Below are 10,684 nucleotides of genomic sequence, written 5' to 3'. Positions count from 1 at the left end.
CAGCAAGTGCTGGATGACAACTAAGAGCAGGTGCCATGACTGACCTATGTCCTCCCTAGATCATGGCCACTGAAGTGAATGTAGCACAGTTAGCCTTGTGGTAGCTGAAATTAGCTAACTCAGCCCAGACTGCTGTACATGGACCCTCGATACACAAACACCAAGTGCTGTCATGTGCTAAGCTTCTACCTGTACCCAGTTCCATGAAGGATGAGTCTGGCCATGTTGCCAAAGAATACTCAAAGTAGTTGGACAGTACTGTATCACCTATGTTTCATGGTAAATTGTGTCCAAAGAAAATCTTGGACTGCAAATCCATTAGGCAGTGGTCAGCATATAACATCCTTTAAGCCCTTTGGGGAAAGGAGAAGGTCAATCATGCTGCAGACTGAGCAGACTATTAAAATAAGTTAGCAGAATACATCATCATCAGAACTTCCAAACAAGCACCAAAACATAGCTTGCCTCGTCATGAGATGGGCACTCTCCATCAGATCATCACGCATATCCAAAGTCTGTGTACGAATGCATCTTGTGCTTGAGATGACAGCACTGGTGAAGTGACAGTCACACATCTCCTCCTGAAATATGCCTTTGCAAAGAAGAGAGGCAGTATTTTTTTGTTGGGGTTCATCTCAAGTGGCTTAGCGACACAGGGCGCATCAGAACAACATCAACTGCACCCAGAAGATTATCAACTTTGTCTGCCCAAACCTGCTATTGTCCTTTACCGATGGTTGCAGGCTGACACACACCAAGGTCTGGGACTACACACTAAGGAAGCCCTAAGATTTAGGGCAGCCATTGCAAAGGCACAGTGGGAATAGGGCACTGTCCAAACGTTTTCAGTCATAGTATACCAGAGAACTGGTAACTTATAGAACACCAGAGGCTGTAGACTAGTCAGTGAATGTGTATAGTAAAGTGTCACCTGTACTGCAAATGGTGAGGCACCTAGGAGTGTAGCATAATGCTTAATGGAAAAAAAGTTATATTTTATTGAATACACCTGTATTTAAGCAAATAAAAAGCCCAATGTAAATGGCTCGGTAGTAATGCATACCCTCAAAGAGGAGCAGATATTCAACCATATGCCCTTGAAACCTATCTTGAATTGGAGGCATTTTCCAAATTTTCATCATATTTAATTAAATTTTAAAATTAATTCCTGCCTGGAGCAAAGCTACTTGATGGAAAACATAATCCTTCAAAAGCTTCAAATAAACTAATAGCCCAAAAAGCTGTTAGGTGTCTACTAGAAAACAAGTGCAAAAGAGAACTAGATTAAACTACGATTGAATTACACAGGCTGGATATTCCAGAGCACATCCCTTTGGAAAGAGATCCAACACATTCAGATAATGGTCCTGCAAATTAATTGCATTGTAAGCAGATATTTGCTTAGTGTCTCAAAATTATTCTTTAATAGGATTACTAATCTGATCACATTGTGTAAATGGAATGAGAAGCAGGATGCAATTATTTTAATCCCTATTACACGCTTGCCCAAGCACAAAGAAAAAATTGAATTATCCAGCACCTTTTGACAATGTCTGATGGTAATACATTCTGCTTTCTTATATAAAAACCACAAAATTGAAACAAGGTATATGGATGTCTCTATGAAAGAAGGAGCAAAACTTTGACCTGCTCTTGGGAAATAAAGAAGAGCAAGTGACTGAGGTGTCACTGCAGGGAACACTTTGGGGCAAGTGATCACAATTTTATTCATTTTAAAATAGAGATGGAAAGGATAGACCAGATCTAAAAGTTGAAGTTCTAAATTGAAGGAAGGCAAATTTTGATGCTATTAGGCAAGAACTTTCAAAAGTTACTTACAGGCAAAGGGTTGGCTGGTGGGGAAAGTGAGGACTGCAGGTACTGGAGATCAGAGCTGAAAATGTGTTGCTGGAAAGGCGCAGCAGGTCAGGCAGCATCCAAGGAGCAGGAGAATCGACGTTTCGGGCATGAGCCCTTCTTCAGGAAGGATTGGCTGGTAACTTGGAGGCCTTCAAAAATGAAATAATGAGAGTCCACAGACAGTATGTTCCTATTAGGGTGAAGGGCAAGGCTGCTAAGTGTAGACAATGTTGGATGACTAGATAAATTGAGGTTCTGGTCAAGAAAAAGAAGGAAGCATATGCCAGATATAGACACCAGGGATCAAGTAAATCCCGAGAAGAGTATAAGAGCAGCAGAGGTATACTCAAATCAGGAGGGCAAAAAAGGGGTATGAGATAGCTTTGACAATCAGGGTGAATTAGAATCCAAAGGATTTCTAAGAATATGTTAAGGACAAAAGAATAATTAGAAAGAGAATAGGCCCCCCTCAAAGATAGGAAAAGGTCGGCTTTGTCTGGAATGCAGGAGATGGGGGAGATACTAAATGAGTATTTTGCATCGAAACAGCAAATGCTGGAGATCACAGAGGGTCAGACAGCATCCATGGAAAGAGAACAAACTAATGTTTCGAGTCTAGATGATGTTTCCTGTGAAGAAGAATATGGAAGCTAGAGAACTTGGAGGAATATATAGCGATTTATTCTTGAAAAGAGTCCATATTACGGAGGAGGAGATGCTGAATGTCTTAAAATGCATAAGTATGGATAAAACACCAGAACCTGATCAGGTGTACCCAAGAACTTTATGAGAAGCTAACAAAGTGATTGCTGGGCCCCTTGCTGAGATACTAGTATCATCGATAGCCAGAGGTGAGGCGTCAGAAGATGGGAAGTTGGCTAACGTGGTGCCATTATCTAAGAAAGGTGGTAAGGACAAGCTAGGGAACTATAGAAGGTGAGCCTGACATCGGTAATGGGCAAGTTTTTGGAGAGAATCCTGAGGGACAAGATTTACATTTATTTGGAATGGCAAGGACTGATTCGGGATAGTCAACATGGCTTTTTGCGTGGGAAACCATATCTCACTAACCTGATTGAGTTTTTTGAAGAAGTAACAAAGAGGATTGATGAGGGCAGAGCGGTGGACACGATCTATACAAACATCAGTAAGGCATTCGACGAGGTTCTGCATGCTAGACTGATTAGCAAAGTTAGATCACATGGAATACAGGGAGAACTAGCCATTTGGATACAGAACTGGCTTGAAGGTAGAAGACAGAGGGTAGTAGTGGACAGTTGCCTTTCAGACTGGAGGCCTGTGATCAGCAGTATGCCGCAACGATTTGTGCTGGGTCCACTGCTTTTCGTCATTTATATAAATGATTTGGATGTGAACATAGGACGTATAATTAGCAAGTTTGCATATGACACCACAATTGGTGGTATAATGGACAGACAAGAAAGTTATCTCAGAGTATAACAGGACCTTGATCAGATGTGCCGATGGGCTGCAGAGTGGCAAATGGAGTTTAATTTACATAAATGTGATATGCTGCATTTTAGTAAGGCATATCAGGGCAGGACTTATACAATTAACGGTAAGGTCCTAGGGAGTGTTGCCGAACAAAGAGACCTTGGCGTGCAGGTTCATAGTTCCTTGAAAGTGGAGTCGCAGGTAGATAGGATAGTGAAGGTGTTTGGTACGCTTGCCTTTATTGGTCAGTGCATTGAGTATTGGAGTTGGGAGGTCAAGTTGCTGCTGCACGGGACATTGGTTATGTCACTTTTGGAATACTGCATTCAATACTGGTCTACCCACTGGAGGAAAGATGTTGTGAAACTTGAAAAGGTTCAGAAAAGATTTACAAGGACGTTGCCAGGGTTGGAGGGTTTGAGCTATAGGGAGAGGCTGAATAGGCTGGGCTATTTTCCCTGGAGTGGTGACCTTAGAGAAGTTTATAAAATTATGAGGAGCATGTATAAGGTGAAAAGCCCAGGGTAGGGGAGTTGAAAACTAGACGGCATAGGTTTATGGTGAGAGGGGAAAGATTTAAAAGGGACCTAAGCGGCAACTTTTTCACACTGAGGATAGTCCATCTTTGGGACGATCTGCCAGAGGAAGTGGTGGAGACTGGTACAATTACAACATTTAAAAGGTATCTGGAAGGGTTTATGGGACATGGGCCAAATGCTGGTAAATGGAACTAGATTAATTTAGGATATCTGGCATGGATGAGTTGGGCTGAAGGATCTGTTTCCATGCTGTACATCTCTATGACTCTAAGTGAATGCTCTTAGTCACAAAGGATTGATGGATTGTCCTGGGAGTCTGGGCTGGAATTGCTTTACAGTACTGAAAAAAAAAATTGTGCTTGATATCTTCCTTCTTTACATCACAGAAAAACATTTTCACTCTGAAAGACATTGACAGCTATTTCAGCCAGAAATGTACCCATGTTGGCAAACTGCTTTTTCGGCATCATACAGCATCCTAAGCTTCCAGTTTGGTGTAATGATGTCCCAGCACTCTCTATACTAAGGAGAATCAGGTTAATGCCCTGTGCTTAAAAGGGTCATGGCAAACTCCAACCGACATACAAAATATGCTTGGCTGAAGGTGGTGCTAGGAGGAGCAAGTGTTCATAGAATTTAGTCTACAGACTAACCACAATCCTCCTTCCCACATTCTCTACATCCCTGAGAGATGCCATATCAATACAATTTTCTTTTTATTTTCCTCAGCACAAAACAATGATATTTTCGATTTTGTTGGAGGAACAGACGTGCAGAGTATTTTTTAAATGGTGAGAGGTTGATTAGTATAGATGTGCAAAGTAACATTAGATTAGATTACATTACATTACAGTGTGGAAACAGGCCCTTCGGCCCAACAAGTCCACACCGACCCGCCGAAGCGCAATCCACCCATACCCCTACATTTACCCCTTACCTAACACTACGGGCAATTTAGCATGGCCAATTCACCTGACCTGCACATCTTTGGACTGTGGGAGGAAACCAGAGCACCCGGAGGAAACCCACGCAGACACGTGGAGAACATGCAAACTCCACACAGTCAGTGGCCTGAGGCGGGAATTGAACCTGGGTCTCTGGCGCTGTGAGGCAGCAGTGCTGACCACCGTGCCGCCCACCTGGACACTATCCCAAGGGTTGCCACTGAAATGTTCAATGATGGTCAGGTGAACTGGGGCCGGGTGGTGAGCTTCATCGCCTTCGGGGCAGTGATGGGTGATCACCGAGGTGTCCTTGTCAATAAGTCACTAATATCTAACGTACAGGCATAGCAAGGTATTAGGAAGGCCTATAATATGTTAGTTTTTATCAGATAAGGATTTGAATACAGGAAGAGTGAAGTTTAGCTCAATTGTATAACAGCATAGTTAGATTGCATCTGCATTTTTGGTCTCTTTATCTCAGGAATGATATTATTGCCATACAGAAATTGCAACAAAGGCTCTTTAGGTGCATCCCTAGAATGGTGGGTCTGTCCAATGAAAAAAGATTGTGCCTGTATTCTCTAGAGTTTGGAGTTTTTACTCGGTAGCACATTTCCTGGTTCAGACCACACGCCAGATCCCGTATCTCCCACCAGCTGACTGGTGGGGTAGAATCTGAATATCTACCTACCCTACCCTACCTTCCACCCTACCTCTTGCACTGGATTACACCTCTTCCCACCCTACCTCTTGCACTGGATTACACCTCTTCCCACCCTACCTCTTGCACTGGATTACACCTCTTCCCACCCTACCTCTTGCACTGGATTACACCTCTTCCCACCCTACCTCTTGAACTGGATTACACCTCTTCCCACCCTACCTCTTGCACTGGATTACACCTCTTCCCACCCTACCTCTTGCAAAAATGCCATCCCGTATTCCCAATTCCTCCGCCTCCGCCGTATCTGCTCCCAGGAGGAGCAGTTCCACCATAGAACACACCAGATGGCCTCCTTCTTTAGAGACCACAATTTCCCTTCCCACATGGTTAAAGATGCCCTCCAACGCATCTCGTCCACATCCCACACCTCCGCCCTCAGACCCAACCCCTCCAACCGCAACAAGGACAGAACGCCCCTGGTGCTCACCTTCCACCCTACCAACCTTCGCATAAACCAAATCATCTGCCGACATTTCCACCACCTCCAAACAGACCCCACCACCAGGGATATATTTCCCTCCCCACCCCTCTCCGCCTTCCGCAAAGACCGTTCCCTCCGTGACTACCTGGTCAGGTCCACGCCCCCCTACGACCTACCCTCCCATCCTGGCACTTTCCCCTGCCACCGCAGGAACTGTAAAACCTGTGCCCACACCTCCTCCCTCACCTCCATCCAAGGCCCTAAAGGAGCCTTCCACATCCATCAAAGTTTTACCTGCACATCCACTCATATCATTTATTGTATCCGTTGCTCCCGATGCGGTCTCCTCTACATTGGGGAGACTGGGCGCCTCCTAGCAGAGCGCTTTAGCGAACATCTCCGAGACACCCGCACCAATCAACCAAACCGCCCCGTGGCTCAACATTTCAACTCCCCCTCCCACACTGCCGAGGATATGGAGGTGCTGGGCCTCCTCCACCGCCACTCCCTCACCACCAGACGCATGGAAGAAGAACGCCTCATCTTCCGCCTCGGAACACTTCAACCCCAGGGCATCAATGTGGATTTCAACAGCTTCCTCATTTCCCCTTCCCCCACCTCATCCTAGTTTCTAACCTCCAGCAACACGATCCCCTTGACTTGTCCGGACTTGTCTGACCTGCCCAGCTCCTTTTCCACCTATCCACTCCACCCTCTCCTCCCTGACCTATCACCTTCATCTCCTCCCCCACTGACCTACTGTACTCTATGCTACTCTATCCCCACCCCCACCCTCCTCTAGCTTATCTCTCCACGCTTCAGGCTCTCTGCCTTTATTCCTGATGAAGGACTTTTGCCCGAAACGTCGATTTCGAAGCTTTTCGGATGCTGCCTGAATTGCTGTGCTCTTCCAGCACCACTGATCCAGAATCTGAATATCTACCACAACCTCAAAACTTGATAAGCAAGGCATCTAGTAGTCTGCTCTTCTAATACCTTCAGAATCTTAAATTTGTATTTGTTGTTTGTTACACTGGGCCCAGTGGGGAAAGTATGGAAGTAGTGAAAGGGTCTTACTATTAAAGCAGTACACCCCAGTGAATAATTGCCATTTTAAATGAGAATTGTATTGGGCCAGAGCCTTGTCCACTGCCCGATCTTTAATGGATCTGGTCACCAAGAAGCCAAACCAAAGTAGCTGGTTTTTGAACTCAGAAGGGATCTGGATTGCTATTGTTGTAGGAAAACGCTCAGACCCCCATTCTTGCATTTAACTTGCTAGCAACTGTCCCAACAGTACAAGCCTTCCAGTCACTGAGCAGCACAGGCTGCCCATATTGCTCCCAGTTGCTTGCCAACATGATGTTTCAGACACTGGCTGCTTTTCACTGCAACTATGAATGATCAGAGAACTCTCTGCAAGTTGGTCACCTAGTCACAATCCTTTGTATCGATCACCTTATTCTATGCGTTCTAACAACATGTTTGAAATCAAGAATTTAATGGAAGTTTTTTTTGTTTGTCTGTGGATAGCATTTTAGTGTTTTTGAGTTTTCTTAATAATTTGGCTGTCGGACATCACACTAGCTTGTTGAGGAGTGCAAATATTCTACATTTTCAAGCAACCTATTCTAGCTTTAAGACCAATGTTGGTTTTCAGTTACACTTCAAACTTAAATTGAAATTGTAATAGAATCACAGTCATGCAGCACAGAAACAGACACTTCGGTCCAACGAGTTTATGCCAATCAAGTTTCCCAAACTATTCCCATTTGCCTTCATTTGGCCTATATCCTTGTAAACCTTTCCTATTTATGTACCTGTCCAAATGTTTTTAAAAGTTGTAACGGTACCTGCATCCAACCCTTCCTCTGGCAGTTTATTCCATATACAAATCACCCTCTGTGGGAAAAAGTTGCCCCTCAGGTCCCTTTTAAATCTTTCACCTCTCACTTTAAACCTACACCCTCTAGTTTTGAACTCCCCTACCCTGGGCATAGGACGTTGGCTATCCAAATATGCGCAAGTTAGGTGAATTAGCCACATTAAATACCCCATACTGTTCAGGGATGTGTAGGTTAGGTGCATTAGTCAGGGATAAAGGTAAAATAAAAGGATGGGGGAATGGGTCTGGGTGGGTTAATCTTCAGAGGGTCATTGTGGACTTGTTGGGCCAGATGCCCTGTTTCAGCCCTGTAGGGATTCTATGATTCATCTTATCTATGCCCCTGGTGATTTTATAAACCTCGATAAGGCCAACACTCAACTTTTATGCTCCGTTGAAAAAAAATCCTAGCTTATCCAGCCGGCACGGTGGCACAGTGGTTAGCACTGCTGCCTCGCAGCACCAGAGACCTGGGTTCAATTCCCACCTCAGGCGACTGACTGTGTGGAGTTTGCACGTTCTCCCCATGTCTGCATGGGTTTCCTCTGGGTGCTCCGGTTTCCTATCATAGATGTGCAGGTCAGGTGAATTGGCTATGCTAAATTGCCCGTAGCGTTAGGTAAGGGGTAAATGTAGGGGTATGGGTGGGTTGCGCTTCGGTGGGTCGGTGTGGACTTGTTGGGCCGAAGGGCCTGTTTCCACACTGTAATCTAATCTAATCTCTCCTTATATCTCAAACCCTTCAGTCCCAGTAATATCCTCGCAAATCTTTTCTGCACCCTCTCCACTTTAATAATATCCTTTCCTATTTATGTACTTGTCCAAATGTTTTTAAAAGTTGTAACGGTACCTGCATCCAACCCTTCCTCTGGCAGTTTATTCCATATACAAATCACCTTCTGTGGGAAAAAGTTGCCCCTCAGTTCTTTTGGAGAACTGTGCACTGTACTCCAAAAGTCACTTCATCAATATCCTGCAATACGCAATGATCTCAGCATTGAAGACGAGCATGCCAAATGCCTTCTCATTTGAAGAAATAATAGAGGACTGGTGAAAGCAGAGCGGACCTATATGGACTTCAGTAAGGTATTCAACACGTACTGCATGGTAGACTGGTTAGCAAGGTTAGATCACATGGAATACGGGGGAACTAGCCATTTGGATACAGAAACCGGCTCAAAGATAGGAGATGGAGAGTGGTGGAGGCAGGTTGCATTTCGGACTGGAGGTCTGTGACCAGCAGTGTGCCACAAGGATCGGTGCTGAGTTCACTGTTTTTTGTCATTTATATAAATGATTTGGATGTGAATATAGGAGGTATGGTTAATAAGTTTGCAGATAACACCAAAATTGGAAGCGTTGTGGAAGCCAAGAAGGTTACCTCAGAGTACAATGAGATTTTGATCAGATGGACAGAGTTGGGAGGTCATATTGAGGCTGTACAGGACATTGGCTAGGCCACCTTTGGAATACTGTGTTCAGTTCTGGTCTCCCTGCCATAGGAAGGATGTTATGAAACTTGAAAGGGTTAAGAAGAGACTTTCAAGGATGTTGCCTGGGTTGGAGCTATAGGGAGAGGCTGAATAGGCTGGGGCTATTTTCCTGCAGATCCAGAGGCTGAGGGACAACCTTACAGAAGTTTATAAAATCATGAAGGGTGTGTATAAGGTGAACAGCCAAAGTCTTTTCCCCAGGGTACAGGAATCGAAAACTCAAGGGCATAGGTCTAGGGTGAGAGGGGAAATATTTAACTGTGACCTAAGCGGCAGCTTTTTCACACAGACAGTGGGGAATGAATGGAATGCACTGCCAGAGGAAGTGGTGGAGACTAGTACAATTATAATATTTAAAAGGATGGGTACGTGAATAGGAAGGGTTTAGAGGAATATGGGCCAAATGGGACTAGATTAATTTAGGATATCTGGTCACTATTTATTGAATTGGACCGAAGGAGCTGTTTTCATGCTGTACATCTCCATGACTCTTAACTACCTGTCAACCTGCGATGTAACTTTCAAAGAAATATGTATCTGAATCCAGAGGTCTCTGTTTCACAACACTTTCCAGTAACTGTGTAAGATTAATTTATTTATAAATTCTAGACACATTTGTCTTGCTCTCATTTTTTCAATTATAGGAGTGAACTTCTCTGCTTTGGCTCTCACTGTGAAAATGCCAATCAATTCCACTATCTTATTAACAGAGTTTAATGAACAGATCCAGCCATCTCAACTGCCATGGCTTGCCTTGATATTTACATGTGACACTGCCAGGTAGATTGATTGAGGCCAGAAACCTTGCAACCTTTAAAAAGTACTTTAATGAGTACCTGAAGTCTCACAACATTAAGACTATAGGCCTAGTGTGGGAAAAATGGGACTAGTCTAAGTAGTAAGCTATTTTTGGCAGTACAGACTCAATGGGCTGAAGGACCTCTTCTACACTATATGATTCTAAGATGTTCAAAGCGTGCTTGTTGTATTTGCATAGAATTTAGCTGGGATACAGGCTATTTTTAAAACTGCATCTGATTTTACACCCCTTAAAATTGGACTTGTGTACAATAGGACCAAATGAGGTGGGGTGTTGCTGCAAATTAGCAGCCCAACCATTAAAACAAACAATAGAAAGGTGAGAGAAGGGAAATGGGCTGCCACCTCACCGTCATTTGTTTCCACGATTGCATAACGTTTTAACCCATTCCTTCATACATGGTGACTCAATTCAAAGGGATACTACGAAGACAAAAATAGAAACAAATACCCTGGTAAACAAAGTCATTTTGGGAAAGACCCCTCTTAACATTCACTTTGCACTTCTTACAAAGGAATGGACAGCCTAACTGGACACAAAAAG

The sequence above is a fragment of the Chiloscyllium plagiosum genome, unplaced genomic scaffold, assembly GCF_037043375.1.
Source record: "Chiloscyllium plagiosum isolate Xiang-an unplaced genomic scaffold, Cpla_swu_hap1 HiC_scaffold_14, whole genome shotgun sequence".
Classification (NCBI taxonomy): Eukaryota; Metazoa; Chordata; class Chondrichthyes; order Orectolobiformes; family Hemiscylliidae; genus Chiloscyllium; species Chiloscyllium plagiosum.
This window is presented reverse-complemented; position numbering follows the sequence as displayed.